The 26,928-nt window shown below is 39.1% G+C and overlaps 1 long non-coding RNA gene across 1 annotated transcript in view; it reads left to right on the forward strand.

Moving 5' to 3' along the window:
- LOC139035173 (uncharacterized) overlaps nucleotides 1-26,928 on the forward strand; it is a 126,073-nt gene that overhangs the window by 1,025 nt on the left and 98,120 nt on the right. The window lies entirely within an intron of this gene.

The raw sequence follows: 26,928 nt of genomic DNA on the forward strand, positions 1-26,928 counted from the left end.
TAAGATTGATCTATTTTTTAAGTTAATACACCACTGGCTTTATATCCTTGTGTAGGCTTTGGGAATAGGTTAAAGCCTCTTTCTGTTGTATTATTTACTGTGCAGCCCTATTCGAAAATACAGTGAATACACTGAAATTAATAACTCTAGAAGGGTGCAAAGTGATAGTATTCACATTCAATTACAGAGCTCATCTATTACGTTAATATAATAGTGATGTGATTTGAATGTAATATTTTAGTGAATAAAAATAAAGTGACAGGCTAACAGAATTTTAGCTTTTGACTTGAGAAAAAAGAAGGAAGATAAATGGTTAGCAGACGTGGCTAATAGCTCAAATGCGTGTGCTATAAGCCCTTATTTGAGTGTCAACTCTTAGCCAAGGACACCAAGGAAATGAACTTGAATATCCCTTTGATTAACTAGCTTCTTAAAAACTGAAATAGGCTTTATATACTTTGAAGAGAATTGCTAGCAAAAAGGATAAGAGGGTGGGTTTTTAATGGAGTTAATCCTCTAAGAAATTACTCCTTAGCAGTTAGAAATACAGAAAAGCAAGATAAACTTGAAATAAGCCTGATAAACCCAATCTTACTTATTGTCTTCACTTAATAGATACTTTGGATTCGGATTAATGTTGCTCAGGCACCAGGAGAAGTCTTATTCTTTATGTATCTTTATGTGTCTTCTACCCCTCTTACTGAACTAATGATTACTTTTCCACTTACAAGTTATGAGTAAAGTCACTGAAAGCAATTATTGGGTGGAGTCCTAGTTCTTGCCTTAAGGCTCTAATGAGCCTTCCTGTGTTCTGTAAATGGCTATTGTCAGACCTGCCTGAATACTGGAATCATCTGTATAGCTTGCATGCCTGGGTCTCTTTTGGAAAAGACTCTGATGCTGGGAAAGATTGAAGGCAGTAAGAGAAGGGGACGACAGAGGATGAGATGGTTGGATGGCATCACCAACTTGATGGATGTGAGTTTGAGCAAGCTCCAGGAGTTAGTGATGGACTGGGAAGCCTGGCATGCTGCAGTCCATGGGATCGCAGAGTTGGACAGGACTGAGCTACTGAACTGAACTGAACTAATACCTGTTCACTGTAAAAACTTTGGAAAGGACAGGAGCAAAAAGAAGAAAATAACTTCAAATATGACCACTGTTCATATTTTAGAATACAGAAATGGATATTTGGAGTTTAACTATAGTAATAGAGCATTTGCCTTTGCAATCAGAAGCATAATTCCATAGGTGCTCCATAGAGGTTTTTTTTTTTTTTTTTGTATAAAATTATATATTATTTGTTCAATTGACCTTCTTTACTGAAGGGAAGATCCCACTCATCCCTTCTTCCTCTTCTCAAACATTTTTCTGGTTCTTTCCCTAGTTAAGTGACATATCTGGGTTTACAGTGGGGGTCCAGCAGAGCTGATAGTGGGCTTTTGGAATGATCAGTCTTGGGGACATACCAAACTGGTGTGATGACAGTTCCCCTATCCAATTACTTATCTGCTCAAAAATTTATTGAACACCTACTAATATGCCAGACACTATGCTATGTGTTGGGAACACCCAGTCCCTTCCCTGGAGAAACTTTGCACTGGAATATGGAAGATAGACAACAAACAGAAATTAGGGTATATTCTGTATGAGATATGAAAGATGTATGCACAGGGTGTTGAGTGCACAGATAAGGGGAATCTAAATCAGAATAGGGAGTTGGGGGGGGATACATTTTAAAAAAGGATGTGAAATCTGGATGTGGGAGCCCAAAACACTCAAGTGTGATTACTGATTCTGGAAATCCTTACCAAGGGGAGTACTCGGTCTTTACCTACTGTGTTACAGAGGAGACTGGAAAGCTCTGTTTTATTTCCTGATGCTCATTTTTAAAATAGCATTCTGTTCTCTTTTTCATGGATGCAGTATTTTTTATTTTATTTCTGATAGTCTTAGTAATATTTTGAAAATTTCTTCTCCCTGCTTTGGTGAGTTTTATTTCTTCTGAGGTGACTTTTCCATTTATTTGTTTGTTTTGATCCCTATCTTTCAAGGTAGACATCATATTCTTCTGAGAAGGCTCGTCTAATTGCCTCTCTAACAAGTTATTTTTAAGCCTGACTTTCCACCTTTGTGAAGTACAAGGGTAAGCAGCCTGAAGTCTTAAGCATTCAGGATGTGAATGTGCCCTGGGGTGAAACCATCACCCGGGTGATCTGGTCTTATAATGGTGGATGGGATAACAGTTCTTTAAAAGACTTTTTTACCAGACCTCTTGTTTTGGCTTTATTTTCACCTATGCCTCAGACAGGAGTGGGGTGTGGGTATGGGGCACAGTTATATATCTTAAATGGGTTTCTTTTTCACTTCCTTCATTGCCTGCTTTGCCATTTGCCTTCCTGGGTCTGCTGTCAAGTTCCCATTAGTCAGTTATCATTTACTTTTCTGACTTCTAAACTTTTCTTGCTTTTCTCTGTTCTCTTTGTCCTTGCGGCTTTGTGCCTTAAAACAAAACTCCATTATGGTAGGCTTTAGGAGGGAGAGAGAGTAAATTCATGTGATCTGTCTCTTTTTGACCTGCCTTAAGTGCTTTCTTTTTTGTTGGACATTGTACTAAGAATTTAATTTATAATAATTCTAGGAGACTGGCGTTATTATTGGGAAGTGAAGATTTATCATTTGAAGATTAGGCAAGTGAAGTTCAAAGAGATCAAGTGGCCAAAGAGCTAGTGGTGGAGCTGTGGCAAGTAAGTGACTCTCAGATCTGTAGAGTAGTTCACATAGGTTGGGCTTCCCTGGTAGCTCAGAGGTTAAAGCGTCTGCCTGCAATGCGGGAGACCTGGGTTCGATCCCTGGGTCGGGAAGATACCCTGAAGAAGGAAATGGCAACCCACTCCAGTATTCCTGCCTGGAGAATCCCATAGAGACTGGTAGGCTACAGTCCACTGGGTCGCAAAGAGTCGGACACGACTGAGCAACTTCACTTTCTTTCACTTTCACATAGGTTATGATTCTTCTTTGGGCCTAATGTAACAAAGATAAGATTGTCCTGCATTTATCAGAGCTAACCCTGGTTCCAAACCCAGCTTTAGATTTGAGGACAGTAAGGACCTGTGAAAGGAACATTAGATTTGCAAAGCTATGAGAGACCCCATCTCTGGGCAGAGCAGCCTTGTATCAGCTCTATTACCAGTACAGATTGGACCATATTCTGATACAGGAGCTTTTAGGAGCTTGACAAAGTTGCATTTTGATGATCTATTTTAGTATTTGCTAATTATGAAACAAAAGCCACCTGCTTTCAAAAGAAGCTGAAAGGGAGGATAATAGAGGTGTAAATATGGTGACTTTCATGGGCAAAAGAAGATTTTTAGCAGCATGTTTTTAAAACTTAATTATTTAACAGCTGTTTTGAAAAATAAATGAAACGCTTCCATATTGTTGAAGAATGTGCACAGGTAATTAATTTTAAAGTAGAACGTGTGACCTCATTTGACTATTTAACATCACTAAATTAATTAATTAACTAATTTAATATATCAAATTATTGGCCAGAATCTAAGTCTCTGCTCACTAAAAATATTTATTTTTTAATGAAAGGTAAATGTAAATTAGCAGAACCAATTTTCTTATGTACTTTGTGAAATTGACTTTTATGTCCATAATTGGTATGGAATGGAATATATATTTCCTTTTCTGGAAATTTAAGATGAGATTTTTGGTGGTATAATAGTTGTAAATTAGAAAGTGAAGTTTTGAGTGGAGACAGATTTTTAAAAAAATTTATTCACTTATTTTGGGTTGTGTGGATCTTCGGTGCTGTGGGTAGGCTTTCTCTAGTTGCAATGAGCAGGGTCTTCTTGGTGGTGCATGGGCTTCTCCTTGTGGTGGCTTCTCTTGTTGAGAAGCAGGGCTTTAGGCATGGGAGCTCCAGTAGCTGCAGTCCATGGGCTCAGTAGTTTTGACTCCCAGTCTCTAGAGCATGGACTCAATAGCCGTGCATGGCCTTAGTTGCTCTGAGGCCTGTGGGATCTTCCTGGACCAGGGATCGAACCTGTGCCTCCTGCATTGGCAGGCAGATTCTTTACCAGCAAACCACAAGGGAAATGCTGTGTGGAGAAAGATTTTTAACTACACTGAATTTGAAATACAAAAGAGTGAAAGAGATAATTGAAATGTCATATCTCTTCTAACTACATTTCCATTAACTTTCAAATTTCTTACTCAGCAAATGGTTTACTTCTGCTCCTTTTATGGACCACATGTTTGTGTTACCCCCATAAATTCATGGGCTTCCCAGGTGACTCAGTGGTAAAGAATCTGCCTGCAAATGCAGGAGACTCAAGAGACTTGGTTTCGAACCCTGGGTTGGGAAGATCCTCTGGAGTGGGAAATGGCAATTCACGCCAGTGTTCTTGCCTGGAAAATCCCATGGACAGAGGAGCCTAGAAGGCTATGGTCCACGGGGTCACAAAGAGTCGGACACCACTGAACATGCACACACATACACAAATTCATATGTTGAAGCCTTACCCCTGCTATCCATGTGGTTGCAGGTGAAGGTGGGGCCTTTGGGAGGCAAATAGGCTTAGAATTGGTCTTGAGGGTCTCGGGGCTCTCACGACAGGATTAATGGCTTTATAAGCACAGAATGAGAGAGGAGAGGATAGCCGGCTGTCCCCAATGTGTGTTCACAGCAAGAAAGGCTCTCTGCAAAGCAGGAAAACAGCTCTTACTAGACCTGAACATGCTGGCGCCCTGTTCTTGGACTTCCAGCCTTCAGAATGGTGGGAAAATTTCTGTTATTTGAGCCACTCAGCCCATGGTATTTTGTGATGGTGCCCAAGCTGTCTAATATACCCTTCAGCCCTGTGCTTCATCTTGTAAGCTTTATAGGCTCCAGGCCGCTGGTGGTTTCTCTCACATGGCGTTTCCTCTGTTCTCAGTGTAAAATACAGCCCAGGGTTCCTTAAACACTTCCTCCTCTCAACGTTTGGCGGTCCTCTGTGGCCCAGTTTTGAAAAGAAACTGAAAATCCAGATTTTTATATGAAAGTGCCTAGCATATTTAGTATTGACATAGCATTCTATAATAAAATATATTTCTGTGCTGGATTGACTCTTAAGCAACAAGTTTATAAACTTGGTTTTAATGTGCGTGTCCCATCTCCAAAGCTCTCTGGAGGGAGTGTTTGTTTTTTTTTTTAATTCTCTGATTCCCAAGGTCTGAAATGCTTGGTAATTAAATAATGTGTTCTTATTGATACTGATTCTACTCACCTTTTTTCTTACCCTTCTTTTTTTTTTAGGTGGAATACTCCCAATTCCATTCATTCTTACATATGTCTTCAATGACATTTTTAGTTCATTTGGTCACACCCCTTTGATCTCCCAGTTTTTGGTGCAGACTATTGTTAGAGCCATTAGTGGGAGAAATATCTTTGTCTGTACTTGTACTCACCACTTTTGAACAAGATACTTTTGTCCCCAAAGGTGGGAGTATTGGCATCAGAGTCTTCCTTCATCTGAGGGCCTCGAACTGTACGTATAGAGGAATTAATAGATGCAAAATATCAGGCGGATTGCCTTCAGTCTCTGTGTTTTCCTTCTGTTTTCATCACCCACTATCTTGATTGTTATTTTAACAACAGTGCTGTGCTGTTGTTCTGTGGTCCAATTTTTCTTGGTCTCAGTGGGAAGGCCTCTCTTTTATTTATCTGTTTGTTCCTGTTATGTGGAAATTAAACTTTAAGTGGCTATACACCTGTTTATTCATTCTGCAAGTGGTATTGCTCACTGTCAGTGGTTGTTTTTGATGCTAATACTGCTTCTTGCCTTGTTTTATTTGGATTCCTGACATGTTTTCAGGCCTGCAGTATCTAATAAATAACAGTAATGAATTCTTTACCGGTTTCTGTTCTTCCCTCGCCACACTCATCCTGTAGTCAAAATGGAGAAATGTTCTTTTTGTCTGCTTTCATATTTGGTATATATAAAGTGTTTCGTCAAGGTGTTTATAAAAGTAAGTTAGCTGGAATTTCAATGATGTAGCATTGATATGATTTTCTTATGAGCTATTTTTCTGCAACTATTTTTAACATGTGTTTGTTAGGAGAGATAATACATTATCATAGTTTAAAAATAATATACAAAGTGCAGAAAGATGCACAGTGAAAAGTTTCTTTGGTGGCTCAGATGGTAAAGAATCTGCCTGCAACTCTGGACACCTGAGTTCAATCCTGGGTTGCAAATAACCCCTAGAGAAGGGAATGGCAACCCACTCTAGTTTTCTTGCCTAGAAAGTCCCTTGGACAAAGGAGCTTGATGGATTATAGTCCTTGGGGTTGCAAAGAGTCAGACATGACTGAGCAACTAACACTTTCACCTCTTTATTCTACAGGTGAAACTTTTGTTAATTTCTGAGGAAGTCCCCAACAAATGAACAAGTTCCATTCTGAGAGTGCATTTGTAAATTCAGTTTGTTCATAAGTCCAACAAAGTTAGCCTAGGCACCCAACTAACACAACTGGCTATTTGATAGTGCACTGTGATAGGTTTACACCACTTTTCACCTAAATAGTACATAAAAAATAAACATAAAAAATAAAGAAAACATTTTTAATCATACAATACAGTACTTTGAAAAGTATAGTAGTACGCTACAACAACTGGCATACAGGGGCTAGCATTGAGTAAACAGGTAAAATGAGTTACTGACTGGAGGAGGGAGGGTTTCTTGCTGGAAGCATATGCATGTTCACATCTTTGAAAGTTCTCAACTTGAAGATTCATATGTAGGGGACTTACTGGATGTGATTCTAGTGTTTGATTTTATACATGTAAGCAAATACCAATATTTATGTATATTCTTATTGTCTGTTTTTTAAACATAAGATACTGTTGTTCTGCTTGATGCAGTATTCACTTAACATTGTTTCTTAGAGTTTCTGTCACATCAAAATACAACATTTTACATTCTTTTATACAGTTGAATAGTATTTCAGTTGGTGGAGATATCATTTATTTAACCAAAGTCTTACTGATGAACACTTTCCAGCATTTTAATAATGCATGGTGTATTACAATGAACTATCTTTTACAGATCTCATAATATGCAAATAGATTCATATAGAATACATTCCAGAAGAGGTATCATTAATTCAGAAGGTCTATTCATTTGTGATTTTGTCAGATTTTGATAAATTGCCTTACATAGAACTTGTACCAATTTTTACTTTCAGCAGCAATGTATGAGCACATCTATAAAATGCTTTTGGATTTTATCAACCTGATTCATAAATATATTACCTCATGGTAGTTTTAATTTGTATTATGAGAGCAGTTGGGCATATTTTTGTATGGATAAAAACCACTATTATTTCCAGTCCTGTATAAATTGTACACATGAATCAAGATTTCGGGGAGAAATAACAATAACCTCAGATATGCAGATGATGCCACTCTTATGGCAGAAAGTGAAGAGGAACTGAAGAACCTCTTGATGAAAATGAAAGAGGAGAATGAAAAAGCTGGCTTCAAAATCAACATTCAAAGAACAAAGATCATGGCGTCCAGTCCTATCACTTCATGCCAAATAAATGGGGAAACAATGGAAACAGTGACAGACTTTGTTTTCTTGGGCTCCAAAATCATTGCATATGGTGACTGAAGTCATGAAATTAAAAGATGCTTGCTCCTTGGAAGAAAAGTTATGACCAACCTAGACAGCATATTAAAAAACAGAGACATTACTTTGCCAACAAAGGTCCATCTAGTCAAGGCTATGGTTTTTCCAGTAGTCATGTGTGGATGTAAGAGTTGGACCATAAAGAAAGCTGAGCACCGAAGAACTGATGCTTTTGAACTGTGGTGTTGGAGAAGACTCTTGAGAGTCCCTTGGACTTCAAGGAGATCCAATCAGTCTATCCTAAAGGACATCAGTCCTGAATATTCATTGGAAGGACTGATGCTGAAGCTGAAACTCCAATACTTTGGACACCTGATGTGAAAATCTGACTCATTTGAAAAGACCCTGATGCTGGGAAGGATTGAAGGCAGGAGGAGAAGGGGACAATAGAGGATGAGATGGTTGGATGACATCATGGACTCAATGGACATAAGTTTGAGCAAGCCCCAGGAGTTGGTGATGGATAGGGAAGCCTGGTGTGCTACAGTGCATGGGGTCACAAAGAGTTGAATACAACTGAGGGACTGAACTGAACTGATCAATTCTATGTTCCTAGCATTTACCTATTTTTCTATTGGTTTTATAAAATAATAAGATTATCTTATTAATTTCTAGGAGACCTTGTGATATGAAGGTCAAATTGTTTTTTGTGATTTGATATTTGTTTTGGCTTAAGGTGCTTTGTTGGGCAAAATTTTTCTTTAAAAAATTTAATATATTCAAATTACTTATCTTTTTGTGGATTTAGGGTTTTGAGATGCAATAGAGAGGCCTTTTCTATACAAGTCCCCTACCCACCATCCCCTTACTCAACACACAATTTTCTTCCAGCATTTGATAATTTTATCTTTTTAATATGTAAATTTTTGTTGGATTTGTTCATCCATTTATTGAACGCATATTTATTGAATGTCTCTCATGTACTAGGAACTGTTTTAAGTACTTGGGATGTATCACTGATCAAGACAAATATCCTTTCCATTGTAGATTGTAGATTCCATTGTAGATCCTTCCATTGTAGAAGGAGATAGATTTAAAAACTGAACCAAAGCAGAAATACCCAAAACAATGTAATACATAAATTATGTCGTATGCCAAAAGTGATGAGTGCTATTAAAGTTAAGGTAGAGAAAGTCAGTGAAGGGGAACTGGAATACCAAGTGGCAGGCATATGCTGCAGCTTAAAATAAGGTGACTGCCATGGACCTCATTGAGAAGATAACATCTGAGTAAAGATAGGAAGGAAGTGAGTGACTTTTCTCTGGGAGAAAAACTTGCTAGGTTGAGACTCATAAGTTAAGAGCATGCCTGAGAAAGAGCAAGAGCCATGGGGCTGGAGTGCAATGAATGACAGTTTAGAGAAATCTTGAGAAATTTTGTTAGGAGGGAAGAACAAAATGAGATGGTATCTGGTAGAGAAAGTGAGGCTGAAAGAAAGTTTAAAAAGTTGTTGTTTTAATTTGAGAGAAATTAAATGCACACCCAAGCTATGCTGATCGACATGGGACAGAAGGAAACAAGAATCTGATGATAAAGGAGAAAGTGACAGAAAATGTTAAATAGTGACTTGCTAAAGTGAGAGGGGTGGGATCTAATGTACAAGATTATGAAGATGGATGGTTTATCAATGCCAACAGGAAGGCAGACAGACTCTACCTGAGTCTAGATGGACATAGGTACACAGACGTCATGGTGCCAGGACTTTCTGAATCTTTTAATTATCTCAGTGAGGTTAGTAGCAAGGGCTTTAAGAGTGAGAAGTTATTGGAGGGTGGGAAGAGAGAATAGGTGTCATGGTCATCTTGGAGTGTGGGGAAGTGAATATGTGTGGATCATAACTGCAAGGGCCCTCTTGAGGGATTTAGAGTGAGACTAGTTTTGTTCAGCTGTAAGGTATGCGGGAACAGAATGGTGAGAGTTGGATTTAACCAAGTTTATGGCATTTCCAAATTAGTTCAATGAAGGGAGAGGAGGGGAAGAGAAACCATGTAATGTAAGCAGTTAAAAGAGGGGAATCGAGATATCAAAGGGCAGGGGGAGATGAGAGGAATCTTTTTACTGGGACTAAGGAGTTACTGGGACTGAAATATTTTTAGGAGTAGGCTGGCAAGAGGAATCACCAGAGGTTGGGAAGCAATATATTGAAATTATGAAAGAGTTTCAGTTATAGCAAAGCCTCTATGCATTCTTTTTTTTTTCATTTATTTTTATTAGTTGGAGGCTAATTACTTTATAACATTGTAGTGGGTTTTGTCATACACTGACATGAATCAGCCATGGAGTTACATGTATTCCCCATCCCGATACCCCCTCCCACCTCCCTCTCCACCCAATCCCTCTGGGTCTTCCCAGTGCACCAGGCCCGAGCACTTGTCTCATGCATCCAACGTGGGCTGGTGATCTGTTTCACCATAGATAATATACATGTTTCGATGCTGTTCTCTCAAAACATCCCAATATCAGATATGTGAATGGCATAATATGACATAAATATTGAAAGGATCTATCTTTAGTGACAGGATCATTAAAAGACATGAAAGCAAACAAAAGAGAAGACAATATGAAATGGATCATCCACAAGTGTTATGGGCTGAATTGTGTTCCCTCAAAATTCATGTCTTGAAGCTATAACTCCTTGAACTTCAGAATGTGACGGTATTTGGATGTAGAGTCTTTAAAGAGATAATTAAGTTAAAATGAGGTCATCAGGGATGTTAGGACATACGGAGACCTTAGAGAGGTTTGTGCATATAGAAAAACCATGTGGAAGGGGGCAGCAGGTGGATGGCCATCTGTAAGTCGAAGAGAGAGGTGTCATAGGAAATAAATTTTGTAAGCACCTTGATCTTGGACTTTCAGCCTCCGGAACTGTGAGAAAATAATCCTGCTTGCTAAGCTACCCAGTCCCTTGTATTTTGTTATGGCAGTCCTAGCAAACCTTTCAGCATGTTTGCTGTTGTTGTTCAGTCACTCTGTTGTGTCTGACTCTTTGTGACCCCATGGACTGCAGCATGCCAGACTTCCCTGTCCATCACCTTTCCTGAAGTTTGCTCAAACTCGTGTCCAGTGAGTCTGTGATGCCATCCAACCATCTCATCCTCTGTTGTCCCCTTCTCCTCCTGCCCTCAATCTTTCCCAGCATCAAGGTCTTTTCCACTGAGTCTGCTCTTTGCATCAAGTGGCCAAAGTACTGGAGTTTCAGCTTCAGCATCAGTCCTTCCAGTGAATACTCAGGATTGATTTCCTTTAGAATTGATTAGTTTGATCTCCTTGCTGTCCAAGGGACTCTCAAGAGTCTTCTCCACTACCATAGTTTGAAAGCATCAATTTTTTGTTGCTCAGTCTTCTTTATGGTCCAACTCTCATATCCATGCATGACTACTGGTAGGAAGGTATAGTACTGTAAAGAGAGACTCAGGGGCTGGAATTTTTGAGAAATTAACAAAAATGATCGAGAACATTTGATATGTCAGGAAAATAGGGAATATTTAGTGATGTAATCTGGTGACAGTGTATTCAAAGCAGGTTATTTTAGGGACAGAATGGTCTGAAAACAGCAATGAGGACTGAGGCTGATATCTACCTCACTTGTACCTTAGTGACATTCAGGTTACGGGTCAATAGACAGCTTCCACTTAAAGAGCTGCAGGAGGAGGGTCCATGGGGAGAACCAGACTTCTAGAAGATGAAGGGAAGATGATCTTGTTGATCATGGAACCATGAGTTGCAGAGAGTAGAGTGGAAGATGAAAAGATGGGCTCAATAAGGGACAGAAATGGTATGGACTTAAGAGAAGAAGAGGTGGCAAGAATACACAGAAGAACTGTACAAAAGAGATCTTCATGACCCAGATAATCACGATGATATGATCACTCACCTAGAGCCAGACATCCTGAATATGAAGTAAAGTGGGCCTTAGGAAGGATCACTACGAACAAAGCTAGTGGAGATGATGAAATTCCAGTTGAGCTATTTCAAATCCTAAAAGATGATGCTGTGTAAGTCCTGCACTCAAAATGCCAGGAAATTTGGAAAATTTAGCAGTGACCATAGGACTGGAAAGGGTCAGTTTTCATTCCAGTCCCAAAGAAAGGCAATCCTAAAGAATGCTCAAACTACAGCACAATTGCACTCATCTCACATGCTAATAAAGTAGTGCTCAAAATTCTCCAAGCCAGGCTTCAGCTATACATGAACCACGAACTTTCAGATGTTCAAGCTGGTTTTACAAAAGGCAGAGGAACCAGAGATCAAATTGTCAACATCCGCTGGATCATCGAAAAAGCAAGAGAGTTCCAGAAAAATATCTATTTGTGCTTTATTGACTATGCCAAAGCCTTTGACTGTGTAAGCTTTGATCACAGTAAGCTGTGGAAAATTCTAAAAGAGATGGGAATACCAGACCATCTGACCTGCCTTTTGAGAAATCTGTATGCAGGTCAGGAAGCAACAGTTAGAATTGGACATGGAACAACAGACTGGTTCCAAATAGGAAAAGGAGTACGTCAAGACTGTATATTGTCACCCTGCTTATTTAACTTATATGTAGAGTACATCATGAGAAATCCTGGGCTGGGTGAAGCACAAGCTGGAATCAAGATTGCCGGTATGAATATCAATAACCTCACATATGCAGATGACACCACCCTTATGGCAAAAAGTGAAGAAGAACGAAAGAGCCTCTTGATGAGAGTGAAAGAGGAGAGTGAAAAAGTTGGCTTAAAGCTAAACATTCAGAAAACTAAGATCATGGCATCTGGTCCTATCGCTTCATGGCAAATAGATGAGGAAACAGCAGAAACAGTGGCAGACTTTATTTTTGGGGGCTCCAAAATCACTGCAGATGGTGACTGCAGCCATGAAATTAAAAGACACTTACTCCTTGGAAGGAAAGTTATGATCAACCTAGACAGCATATTGAAAAGCAGAGACATTACTTTGCCAACAAAGGTCCGTCTAGTCAAGGCTATGGTTTTTCCAGTGGTCATGTATGGCTGTGAGAGTTGGACTATAAAGAAAGCTGAGTGCCAAAGAACTGATGCTTTTGAACTGTGGTGTTGGAGAAGACTCTTGAGAGTCCCTTGGACTGCAAGGAGATCCAACCAGTCCATCCTAAAGGAGATCAGTCCTGAGTGTTAATTGGAAGGACTATGTTGAAGCTGAAACTCCAATACTTCGGCCACCTCATGCGAGGAGCTGACTCATTTGAAAAGACCCTGATGCTGGGAAAGATTGAGGGCAGGAGGAGAAGGGGATGACAGAGGATGAGACGGTTGGATGGCATCACTGACTCAATGGACATGAGTTTGAGTAAACTCTGGGAATTGGTGATGGACAGGGAGGCCTGGCATGCTGCAGCCCAGGGGGTCGCAAAGAGTCCGACATGACTGAGCAACTCAACTGAAAGTGGAAGAATTTCAGCAGTTGGATGGATTGGTAGAATTAGAAAAAATGATGTTGGGTTTCTTTCTATGATTAGAATGTAGCTGTCTGTTCTAAGAGTGTGGTGATGGACATACCTGAGGATAAAGAGCCTGATGAAGTAAGTCCCTGAGTATATTTAAGACAGAGAGCCTCTTTAGGATTTAAAAGTTTAAATTGGAGAAGGGAAAGGTGAGTTTCTGGTTAAGGATTTAGAAATTCTAGTAGGTATTGTTTTAGTCTCTTGACCTTGAATGGAGTGCGGGTGATCTTATTCAGAATATGCTGTGTCTTAGCCCCATGTTGATGGCCTTGAGGACTCGGGAAGCAGAGTGTTACACTAAATGTATGGACTGCTTCACTTCTGATTATTTGGAAGTTTACCCTGTTTTTCTTTGTGAAGTATTGAGTCAACTTCACTGTATTCTAGACAGTTACCAAGTTGGCTCAAAAATGTTCTTTGGACAGCCTATCTTTCCTGTCATGCATTTGAGATGTTGCCTTGAATGTATGTTTATTCCCATTATTATTCTGGACTCTGTGCATGTATGTGTTATTGTTTTCAAAGCTATTGTGATGAACATATGTTCTTTAAGAAGTGTTACATAATTTATAATTGTACATTTTGTTAATGTGATTTTCTCAAAAAGTAAGTCATATAAGTATACAGCTATCATTGGCTGGTGGTTTAGTTGCTCAGTTGTGTCCATCTCTGCAACCCCATGGACTGTAGATCTCCAGGGGGTTTTCCAGGCAAGAATATTGGAGTGAGTTGCCATCACTGGCTGGGAGAACATTAAGTAATTAAAGTTTCCTTTATGTTACAATAGAATTATTATACCAAAATGTGTGAGAATAAACTTTTCCCTATTTTTCTTCTCTGAGTTTATAATTATGCAGATATTGGTCATTGCTTTTCACTATCAGTGGTGCAGCACCATAGCATAACTCTCAGGAGTAATGTTATCACAGACTGACATCTGTCATATGGTAAGCTAAGAGTGCAAGATTGATTGAGTCTTTCTCTAAAGTAACCAGTAGATCCTGGCAGGTTCAAGTACGTATTACAGTTTCACCTGGGACATAGATTGTTTGTACTGCCACCAACTAAGGGAGACTTACAAATGATTAGTAGTAGTGATGATAATAAAAACTACTGCTATTACTTATAAATCAGATGTTAATCTTTGTGCACCCTATTGAATGCCTGGTACTGTGCCATGGATTTTGATAGTGTATGTTTAAAACAATAAGGAGTTATAGTTTTCATTTTACAGAAGAGAAAGTTAAGGTTCAGAGAAGCTGAGTAACTTGCTTAGGTCATGCAGCTAGTAAGTGACAGAATTACACATCTGTGTCCTTCTCTTAAATTGGAGATTTTTTTTTTTCATCTCATTTTACTGCTAAATTTTGTTTAGATTAGTTATATGACAAAAATCTCATAAAAACTAACCTCCAGAGCAAATAATATAAGACTATCTTAATTATTTTGGTTGTAGTTTTCATGCCCAGTTGATATATAATTAATGCATACATACTTTAATCCATCTCACAGTTTATCTATCCATTCATCCATCCCCAATGCCAGAATAAATTTGTATACATTATTATAAAAAAAGAAAGCTCTTAATGTAAATTAAAATATTAAAAAACAAAAGTGGTTTGTTTTAATTTCATAAAATCCAGGATTATGGAAATTCCAATGGCAAAAATATATAATTGAGAACCTCTTATCTGTTATAAAGCACATACCTCAAAAGAGAGCATCTTTATTAATAGTGTCTGGAGGAGTTTAGGGGCTTCCCTGGTGGTTCTGAGGGTAAAGGGAGTTGAAGAATGAAAGTCTAGTTTTATCAGACTGTGACGTTTGTATTCTAATTCCCCACAAGAAGCAAATGGATTTGTAAGCATTTTTTTTTTTTTGCTTTCATATGGAATGTAAGTTAGATTTTTGATTTGACATAGAAAATATAATTAAGTAGTTTTCTAAGGCATCAGAAAAAATGCAACAGTACCTTGGTTTTTGTTTCATAAATCACGATCGTGTCTTTTCCCCTTAACCTAACACTGTGATCCATGTATTGATCATACTGACTTTTACTCACTGTGTCTGTGCATTTTGTTCAGAGCTTTTACTCTTTTTGTATTGTGTTGGGCAGTAGGCGTTTAAGACCACGGTGTAGAAATCTGTCACTGTGACACGGACTCTCATAAGAGGGATTTCTCCTTGTATTCTAGTGCCATGTACCTCAGTTCTGTTCCTAGAATTTGCTCAGCACTATGCCAGGCGGGCGCTGGCACTAGTTTCCTTGTCCCAGTGTGCACTGACCCCAGTGTCCACACATCTTTCTGCCTTGTTGCGGTCAGGTGCCCTTTCATTTCTGACTTCGTTGAGTCTTTCCTGGGTAGCCTTTCTAAAAGGGTTTTTCTTTTTCTCTGTAGTCCTGTACCTTCCTGTTGTTCCTGAATTTAGGACTACCTGACACTCTATTTTATATGTATATATTTGTTTATTGCTGTCTTTACACTAGAATATAAATTATAGTCTATCAGAGACTATTTTTTGTTCACTAATGTATCCCCGGGATCTAAACAGCAAGGCACCCAATGAACACTCCAAAAGGCAAACGATAATTGAGTGTGTTGACTTTTTAATGTATAAACACTTGTGAGTTCTCTTCCTTTACTATTTCCCAAAATATATGATCTATAGAGAGCACCTATCTTTTATTCTTTCTTTAAAACAGAGTAACTGTATATCGTATCTTGTTAGATGGTATGACTACTATCCCATAGAGTATCTTCCATGATCTTTTTCTTATTTTTCTGTAGAAAATGTATGGAATCAAATGATTTCCTTTAAGCAAGTCATTAGAGTTCCCAACACATTTTATCCAGTTTGTAAAGAACTGTAAAAATGTTCATTAAAAAGAAACATGAAGAGAATATTTATCTTTACATAAGGATCTTCAAAGATGTATATTCCACTATTTATTGAAATATTTAAGATTGATTAGTATGAATAATGCCTATAAAAACACTTTGAAGTACTTTTTAGGTGTAAGATATTATTACTATTTAATATTTTGACTGTATTTGGAAAATATCTCTTGAACAAACAGTGACATTTTAATTTTCAACAGAACACTTACTTAGATTGCCCAAAGTTCATTTTTAAATATTTAATCTTAAAATCATGCAAAATGTGTTAAGAGATTTGAAATTTCACTACTAATGTAGCTTAACTGCTTATAATTAGTGAAAACCCAACACTAAATATTTAAACTTAAAATCATGGGGAAGAAACATTTTGAGATTAATAGTAATTTTGTTTGATAAGCAGTCTGCCTCTGTTGAGAGCTGGTCTTCTTGGAAAGTCATTTAGACCATTTAACAAGAGAGTAAACCCGTTAAAAATATGCAAACTCTTGGAAAACAAAATCCAGTATACTAATTAGACCTATTAAGGCAATTACAAAGAACTATAAATGATGTAAAAGTTGGGTTCCTCATGGTACCATTGACAAAAAGCCAAGGACTCCCTGTTTTTCTAAATAGAGATAAAGAATCTGGGTGATTAATTTCAGCACTATCGAGTTAATTTGCAGTGAGTCAACAGCGGAAAGCATTTCCGTGGGCGTTGAACAATGGTAGAAGATGATTATTTTACCACTTGATGGAAATAGAGCTATTTGTCAGGGAATGCCTTAGTAATGAAGGGAAAAGTACACCCACCTGTTGCCAAGAAAGAAGAGACATAAAAAGTTTCCTGGAACAGTTTGTGGTCTTCACTTGCAGCTAAATCTCTGAGATTTCCCTGATTAGCGTGCACAGTTGAGAAGATTCTTAACTGCTGCCTTAATATTCTTTGATGGGTGATCAAAACATTATGACTTCTGTTTCAGAAGATAACTTCAGGCTTGTGAACCAGTAATAGAAATTTCAAACCTGTCCCCTGAAAGGCACCGATTATTGTGTGATGTTATGGAAAACCATCTCATTTAAGGAAATTAAAAATGAGATTGTGGTTGATAAAACCTTAAAGAAAATGTTGTCTGTATAGACTTGTGAGAGACTAAAATCTTTTTAAAGTACTTACAGGAAAAACCCCTTCAATTATTACTTAGAATCACTCTGAAGTAACTGAAACACAGATATAACTATTCCCTGTAGCTATTCTCTTCAGATGAATGATTGAGGCAGAAAAGTTAAGAAATTTCCATAAGATTTTCAGTAAGGGAGGAGAAGTATTAGGTCAAGACATATCTTTCCTAACTCCTTATCTAGCATAAGATGGCTACAATGAGGTAGTCCCTGATACCCTATGATTGTTTCCCCAATCTCAGCTGCATAATGAATTTTGTGTTGCTGGTGCCTTGTAGCATCACCTATTGCATAAGCATATTTATTATTATTCACCAAATTATGACAGATGTGCAAAGTCAGCTAGGGTAGAATAAGCGTGAAGGAAGGACAACCAACAGCATATGTGCAGATGTAGCATCTATTAGAATAATCCTCAGTGGTTTTGCCAGGGACAGGAAGCCATCAACAGAAGTGCTTGAGACTGCAGAATCTCATATAGTGCCCACCTCCAGAGCTAAACACAGCAGAACAACTTAGTTGTGTTGGTTTTGCATTAGTGATTGTTATCTCTACTTAATGTGTTCATAAAAACATCATGCATACATTTTAATTGGTATATGCCCCATGACAGAATGGAGTAATATAAGAAGATGAACCAAAAATACATATAATTAATGACTCATTTTTACCTCCTAAGATCCAGGACTTAAAAATCCCAATTGCAAAGACATAGTTAATTGTATCCCCACTACTGCAGCACACATTCTTTACAAATGGATATTTCTTAATTGAGGTCTTTCTAAAATTAATATTTTCTTTTTCTTCTGACAAGGTATGCATTAATAATTGTGTGAAATGAATGCCTCTGGTAATCTATAGTGTGTAGACTGAGCAGCTTAGTTCTTGGTCTGTCTTCAGATTACCTGTCATGATCTTAAAATGCATTGACCATGTAAAGAATCCACCTGCAATGTAGGAGACCCTGGTTCAATTCCTGGGTCAGGAAGATCTGCTGGAGAAGGGATAGGCTACCTACTCCAGTATTCTTGAGTTTCCCATGTGTCTCTGCTGGTGAAGAATCTGTCTGCAATGCAGGGAACCTGTGTTTGATCCCTGGGTTGGGATGATCCCCTCGAGAAGGGAAAGGCTACCTAGTCCAGTATTCTGGCCTGGAGAATTCCATGGACTATATAGTCCATGGGGTTGCAAAGAGCCAGACATGACTGAGCAACTTTCACTTTTCATGTAAGGCATTTTTTTGGTCAAGTTCCATTACAAGCTCAGAGTTCACTGACAGCAGAAACCTTTTCTCTATTTATAAGTCTTGCTTAATATTATACTACAAGTATTGAATAAATGGTGAATAAACCCCAAATTTATATCCAATCAACAAAGTATTGATCTAGAGAGACTTGTATGTAGTCCTGAAATGGCTGACTGGGAAGAGAACTTTGTCTTTGGAGCAATTACACAGAAGACTTGGTGAAAGTAATTGAACATGATTCTGATTTTACTATAGGATGAATAAAGTTTCTGAAAAAGACCTAGAGAGCGCGTCTAGGGTCTGTGAAGAATTGGGCTCTTTCTCCATGGAGGAGAAAGGAGGATATATTCAATTAAGACCGTGGTTGCTAGATTATGTCAGCGTTTTCCTGGACAACTGTTTAAGACTGCCAAAATGATGAGCTCACTGTGGGAAAAATGGAACTCCAAGGATGGAGAAAATTCTTTTAATAAGAGATATGTCAGGCTGATCAGCTGAAAATAGATCAGGCATTCTAAAACATGTAAATATATTCAGTTATCCAAAACTGACCTAGAAAGGGGAATAACAATGGAGAAAGTTGCCAATAGGTCATACTGAAAAAAAAGAAAAAACCAGAAAAGTCCTCACAACTTACTTAAGGTGACAGAGTATGACACAGCTTAAATATAAGAATCCAAAGATATTAGTGAGATTTAGGGTAATAGGATATATAAGAATTTTGGTTATGGGACAGTGTGTGTGTCTGTGCTCAGTCATATCTGACTCTTTGCCACCCCATAGACATAGCCTGCCAGGCTCCTCTATCCATGGAATTTTCCAGGCAAGAATACTGGAGTGTGTTGCCATTTCCTACCCGGGGATCTTCCCAACTCAGGGATAGAACTCACATCTCTTATGTTTCCTTCATTGCCAGGTGGGTTCTTTACAACTAGCGCCACCTGGGAAGCCCAGGTTATGGAACAGTACTTATCTATAAGTACTGTCTAATAGAGCTACAGTGTGAGCCACATAGTTAATTTAACATTGGTGCTCACATTAGTAGTAGCCACACTGGCCTTGCCCTAAGAGAGATTTAGCTTTTGTCTTTGCTTGTAGGAGTCATGTCATATCTGATGTCTTTGTTTAGGGTGGGGGCTGGCAACATCAGATCTTCAGGTGGGACCAGCCACACCTCACAGCCTTGGAGTGGAGTCTGGTCACTCTGTGCACTGAAGCTTGGGTGAGCACCTCTGGCTGGCAGTGCTCTGTGTGGATTGCCATACATCCTGTGCAACAACCATGGAAACTGCATTTGGAACTGTCCTAGACTTTTCCTTATGGGTTTCTTCTCATGGGTGATTTCACTTTATGTCCTTTCCCTATAATAAAACCCTACTGTTCATGGGGTTCTTGAGGCAAGAGTACTGAAGTGGTTTGCCATTCCCTTCTCCAAAAGAGCTGGCTTAAAACTCAACATTCAAAAAACTAAGATCATGGCATCTTGGTCCCATCACTTCCTGGCAAATAGAGGGGGAAAAGTGGAAACAGTGGCAGATTTTATCTTCTTGGCCTCCAAAATGGCTGCAGATGGTGACTGCAACCAAGAAACTAAAAGACACTTGTTCTTTGGAAGAAAAGCTATGACAGATCTAGACAGTGTATGAAAAAGCAGAGACATTCATTTTGCCTATAAAGGTCCATCTAGTCAAAGCTATAGTTTTTCTAGTAGTCATGTGTGGATGTGAGAGTTAAACTGTAAAGAAGGCTGAGAACCAAAGAATTGTTCCTTTCAAATTGTGGTGCTGGAGAAGACTCTTATGAGTCCTTTGGACTGCAAGGAGATCAAACCAGTCCATCCTAAAGGAAATTAATGAATATTCGTTAGAAGGATTAATGCTGAAGCTGAAGCTCCAATACTTTGGCCACCTGATGTGAGGAGCTCACTCATTGGAAAAGACCCCGATGCTGGGGAAGATTGAGGGCAGGAGGAGAACGGGGTGACAGAGAATGAGACGGTTGGATGGCATCACTGACTCAATGGACATGAGTTTGAGCAAACTCCAGGAGACAGTGAAGGCCAGGGAAGCCTGGTGTACTACAATTCATGGGGTGGCAAAGAGTAGGACATGACTTAGCAACTGAACAATGTAATAAAACCATAACTGTGAGTATAATAGCCTCCTTTTAGAGAATTATGAAAACAGAGTAGCTTTGAAACTCATTGAACTTGTAGTTCATGCTTGAAGTGAGGGCAATTTTCCTTCTGATTTTGTGTTTGGACTGCAACTCCTTTTAATTGACGTCAGAAATCTTGGGCACACTTGGTGATGAAAGTCTTGGGCTCTGGTGGGGGGGGGGCGGGTGGGAATAGATTGGGATATTGGGATTGACATATGCACACTTCTATGAATAAAATAGGTAACTAATGAGGACCTACTGTATAGAACAGGAAACTCTACTCAGTACTCTGTGGTGACCTATATGAGAAGGAAATCCAAAAAGAGGGGATTTATGTACACATATGGGGAACTTCCCTGTGGCTCAGATGGTAAACATCTACCCGCAATGCGGGAGACCTGGGTTCAATCCCTGGGTCAGGAAACTCCCCTGGAGGAGGAAATGGCAACCCACTCCAGTACTCTTGCCTGGAAAATCCCATGGATGGAGGAGCCTGGTAGGCTACAGTTGATGGGGTCTCAAAGACTCGGACACGACTGAGTGACTTCACTTCACTTTATGTATACATATAGCTGATCCACTTTGCTATACAGTAGAAACTGACATAGCAGTGCAAAGCAACTTTACTCCAATTAAAAAAAAAGAAGTCTTGGTTACAGCTGGCAGTCTGGAGGAATGTGCCTTCAGCTTCACCATTTGGCTAATTCTGGGTATACATTAGTAAAGTAAAATGATACAAGTTAATTAATATTAGCAATATATTTTATTTAACTCAATATATTAAAATACTATCATTAAAACAGGTAATCAAATAAAAATTATTAATCAGCTTTTAATGTTATTTTCTACATACTAAGTCTACTGGCTAGTGGCTACCATGTTGGACAGGGCCAGGTATAAACTGTTGAAATATAATAGAATGCTAAACAGAAGAGATCAAGTATTGTCATTTGTTAAGACAGCATTCACCTATCATAAAAACTCATGAACCTGAAGATTAAGGCAGATTGGAGAACATTTGGATACAGAATAAAAGGGGAAAAGATTAGAAGTAGCAAAAGACTGCATGTACAGGTCAAGTGTAATACATGGGCTTTGTATCCTGAATCTGATTATAAAACTGGCATGGAGGCAGTACATGGCAGCAGCTTTGAGGGACTTCAGCTGTCAGATCATCTACTGATATTTTCGTTCAGTGAAAGTCAGTACTTATGATAAACTCTTGCCATTATTGCAGGGCATTTCTGTCTCTCTCTGTTTCTTTCCTCCTAGACTTCTGCTTTTCCTCTCCTCTTCCCTCTTCCCTCCCTTCTTTCTCCATTATTTTTTTACTTTTCTTTTTTTCCTTTCTTTCAGCAAGTATTCATTGACTACTTCTTTATATGCCATGTACTATTTTTCTCCTAGCAACTTGACCGCCAATCCCAGTGGACATTTGACTGTGTCTGAAGACATTTTTAGTTGTCATAACTTGAGGCAAGAGTGCTACTGGAGGAGGGGCCAAGGATATTACTAACTACTTGATAATGTATAGGAAAATTCCCAGCCTTGAAAATTAATCCAATCCCAAATATTAATAGCACTGAAGTTGAGAAACCCTGTCCTAGAATGTTTTAAAGATTAAGGGAACTTCTATTCAAGGTATAACTTTGTTTAAGAAGGAAAATGTGGAAGTTGAAAAACTGTTCAGTGAAACCAGTAATCACTACTACTACTACTAATATGATAATTAATGTGCTTACTATTTTATAAGGAAGATGCTAAATATTTTACTTATATTAACCTCCTTGATCTTTTGTTGTTTGCGTGTATGTGCCCAGTCATGTCCGACTCTTTTTAATCCCAAGGACTAGCCTGCCAGGCTCCTCTGTCCATGGGATTTCCCAGGCAAGAATATGGAGTGGGTTGCCCTTTCCTTCTCCAGGGAATCTTCCCAACCCAGGGATCGAACCTGTGTCTCTTGAGTCTCCTGCATTGGCAGGAGGGTTCTTTACCACTAGTGCCACCTGGGAAGCCCTGTTGTTTTTAGTCACTAAATTGTCTCCGACTCATTGTGACCCCATGGCCTGTAGCCCGCCTTGCTCATTGCAACCTAATAAATAAATATGACTATTATCTTAATTCAAATAAATATTACTCTTGCTTAAGGATGAGGACATTGAGACCCTTACCTATCAGCTGAAGCTGTGAAGTGATGACATCATCAAGCTTGAGTAATGAGAATTTGATTCACTCAGGTGCTTACCATCAACACTAAAGATATGGCTTTCAAAAATACAGGAAATATAGTGGGCTTCTGTGATCTGGAGCTATCATACAGGATGGCTTAATAAGATTTGGGGGTTTCCCAGGTGGTGCTAGTGGGTAAGGAGCCCACTGCCAATGCAAGTAGACATAAGAGATGTGAGTTCGATCCCTGGGTTGAAAAGATCCGCCAGAGGAGGGCACGACCACCCACTCCAGTATTCTTGCCTGGAGAATCCCATGGACAGAGGAGCCTGGTGGGCTGCAGTCCATAGGGTTGCACAAAGTCATCAGACACGACTGAAGCGACTCAGCACACACGCGTGAAATAGGACTTGGAGTTTTGAAAGCACATCCTAATAATAATATAGAGAAAGATCATTAAAATACAGAATGTGTGTCTTATTCCATTTTTATTTTTTTAAGACTAAAAACATATTTATTTGTTTTTGGTTGCACCAGATCTTCCTTGCTACAAGCCAGCTTTTCTCTAGTTAAGGTGAGTGGTAGCTACTCTCTAGTTGCAGTGTGAGGGCTTCTCCTTGTAGTGACTTCTCTTGTTACAGAGCATAGGCTGTAGGGCATGTGGGTTCAATAATTGTGGTGCACAGGCTTAGCTGCCCTATGGCATAAGGAATCTTCCTGAACCAGGGATCGGACCTGTGTCCCCTGCGTTGGTAGGTGGATCCTAACCACTGGACTACCAGGGAAGTCCAAAAATGGGTATTTTTTATAGAGACATATTAGTCATTTTGGTGTGTAGCAGCAGATGCTGTCCGTATACTTGACCATTTCCACTGAACACATATAGTCCCCATGCTTGCAGACCTGACCCAAAAGCTTCCTACTGTAAATATCTGCAGCTCTTTGCCTGAGACTTTTATTGCAAAGGTGGAGAGTTCTTGGCTTGCAATGGGCAGCCCAGACAATTTTAAAAAATGATTTCTTTGGTACAAGCCTTCACTAATGGTTGACAAGACTGTGCCTATTAAGTGAGCTTCCTTGGTCCTTTGAGATGGACTCTATGCAGTTTCCCAAGCTTCTCAGTAGAATTGATCCTCTGTTATCTACAGTGGCATCCTGGTTTTTTAACATGCCTTCTGTTGAAGTCCTTCCTTTCTCTGTATCATCTTGATAGCTCACAATGAATCATGTAGGGTTTGTAATCTCTGACGAAGAAGATTTAGTTTCAGGACCAGGGACCAGGCTTGATCACTCAGAACTTTTGTGTGGCAGAACTTTTATTACAGTGAAAAAGGACAGAGTAAGGTTCTGACACAGACATCAGAAGGGGGGCTCCGAGAGTGCCCCACTGGCTAGTCTTATATACTTTTACCAGACCCACTCCCACAACATACATCTTAAATTAATAAGATTAGAACTAACAATAGAAAGGTCTTACCAGACCTCCTCCCACAACATGTAGTCTAGTTAAGGAGAAACATGTCCTCAAGCAAGATACATTGTTGTTGTATAGTCATTAGTATAGAGCTTAAGAAAAATGTGCCCTTGAGCAAGATGAGTTATTTTGTTGTGTAATCATTAGCTCTGGGATTAAAGAAGTAGCAGTAGTAGTTGGCAGACTCTGACACCCCACAGACTTTGTGGCCCGCCAGGCTCCTCTGTCCATGGGATTTTCCAGGCAAGAGCACTGGAGTGGATTGCCATTCCCTTTTCCAGAGGATCTTCCCAACCCAGGGATTGAACCCAGGTCTCCTGCACTGCAGGCAGATTCTTTACTATTTTACAGGGAAGTTAGTCTTAAAGATTGCTGTCATAACAACTCAGAGTTTAAGAACAAATATGTGACTAAGACAAGCAATGTAGAAAAAAATTTATCCCTTTCTCCTCCTCGAGAGCTCTGGAGCTCTTTCTCCTTGAGGGCCCCAGACTCCTTCAGTTCAGTTCAGTTCAGTTCAGTCACTCAATCGTGTCCGACTCTTTGTGACCCCCTGGACTGCAGCACACCAGGGCTCCCTGTCCATCACTAGCTCTTGGAGTTTACTCAAATTCATGTCCATTGAGTTGGTGGTGCCATCCAACCATCTCATCCTCTGTCATCCTCTTCTCCTCCTGCCTTCAATCTTTCCCAGCATCAGGGTCTTTTCCAATGAGTTAGCTCTTCGCATTAGGTGGACAAAGTATTGGAGTTTCAGCTTCAGCATCAGTCCTTCCAATGAACATTCAGGACTGATTTTCTTTAGGATAGACTGGTTGGATCTCCTTGCAGCCCAAGGGAATCTCAAGAGTCTTCTCCAACACCACAGTTCAAAAGCATCAATTCTTCGGTGCTCAGCTTTCTTTATAGTCCAATTCATACTCCTTACCAACCTATCTAAGAATTAACTCTCTCAATCTACTGTCTTCTGTGGGTGCTTCTTTGGAAGACCTTTCACCATCACCTTGCTCAAGGTGTTCTAGTGAAATCCTATTTAAGATGGGTGTCTTCAGATTGAGTCAGATTTAGAAATGTCAGTCCTAAAGGAAATCAACCCTGTATATTCATTGGAAGAACTGATGCGAAGCTGAAGCTACAGTTCTTTGGCCACCTGATATGAAGAGCTGATCCACTGGAAAAGACCCTGATGCTGGGAAAGATTGAAGGTAGGAGGAGAAGAGGATGACAGAGGATGAGATGGTTGGATGGCATCACCGACTTGATGGACCTGAGTTTGAGCAAGCTCCGGGAGTTGGTGATGGACAGGGAAGCCTGGCATCTTGCAGGCTTCTGTGGGGTCGCAAAGAGTTGGACACCACTGAGCAATGGTTTCCTCAGCAGATGTTGAGGAAACAGAAACAATACTGCTTATGTTTTCTCTGTTAAGAAAAAATACCTTTACCTTGAATAAAAAAGAACAAATTTAGTGAAAGGGAATTGAAATGAATTCAAATGCTTTGAAGGCATGAACAATTGTCAGACTAGGGGCAGGCAAGACAAATTTGAGAGTTAATCTCTTTTTGAAAAGACTTTAACTAATGAGTGACAAGAGTTTGTGCATAATAATTTAGCTTCATTGCCCCTCTGAAATGTCATCTATGCAGTCTCTGAGGTCTTCAGCAGTCTAAACTACTTAAGAATCTTGATCTAAATTATACTGCAGGAAACAGGACACTCAAAAATGATATTGCTTAACTTCTGTCATAGAGCTTAGAAGAACAATGAAAAACAGGCAAGAATAGATATAATCTGTATAAGAATAAAGATATTTTACTGATCAACTGACTTCTGCCTACATGGACAGGATTCCAAAATAAATTATAGGAAAGAATAGTTTGTGAGCATTTGTCAAGTGAAACTGCAATTCTTTGGTGCCTATATTGGTTCTTCGAGTATTCCTGGTTTACTTGAACCTAAAGAAATAAAAGGGCTTCCCTGGTAGCTCAGATGGTAAAGAATCTGCCAGCAATGCAGGAGCCTTGGGTTCACTCTCAGGATCAGGAAGATCCCCCGGAGAAAGGAATGGCTACCCACTCCAGTATTCTTGTCTGGAGGATTCCATGGACAGAAAAGCATGGTGAGCTACAGTCCATGGGGTCGCAAAGAATTGGACACGACTGAGCAACTCTCACAAAGAAAAAGACCCAGAACTCTCCCCATCCAGTGACAGATAATTTAGTCATGCTGATTGTAACTCCAACTGTTACAATTTTTAAAAGATGAGGAAATTAGAAATATACATTAAACTCAGACTTGATTTTTTATCTCACAAATAAATGGCAATATAAGGAGTCTTAACTGGATGAACATAGCTTACTGTCTTTTGAAAAACAAGCCTAAACAAAATTAAAAGAGATGTATTTGTAAACAACTTTATATCTTTTCTTTTTTTCCTGTTGATTGCTCAAAGCTTGCAATAGTCTAAAAGACTAAAGGAAATTTAGCCAGCTGTAAGAGAACTACATAAATTACAAACTCTTTGAAGTGATATTGATTATATTAACTTAAATATTAACATAGAGATACAATTTAAGGTGATTAATGTTTTCCAGTATAACATTAATGATTGGAATGTCTGGTGACAAAAATAATGAAGTATTCTATTGTTACTTTTGTGCCCTGCTTTTTG

The sequence above is a fragment of the Odocoileus virginianus genome, chromosome 5, assembly GCF_023699985.2.
Source record: "Odocoileus virginianus isolate 20LAN1187 ecotype Illinois chromosome 5, Ovbor_1.2, whole genome shotgun sequence".
NCBI lineage: Eukaryota > Metazoa > Chordata > Mammalia > Artiodactyla > Cervidae > Odocoileus > Odocoileus virginianus.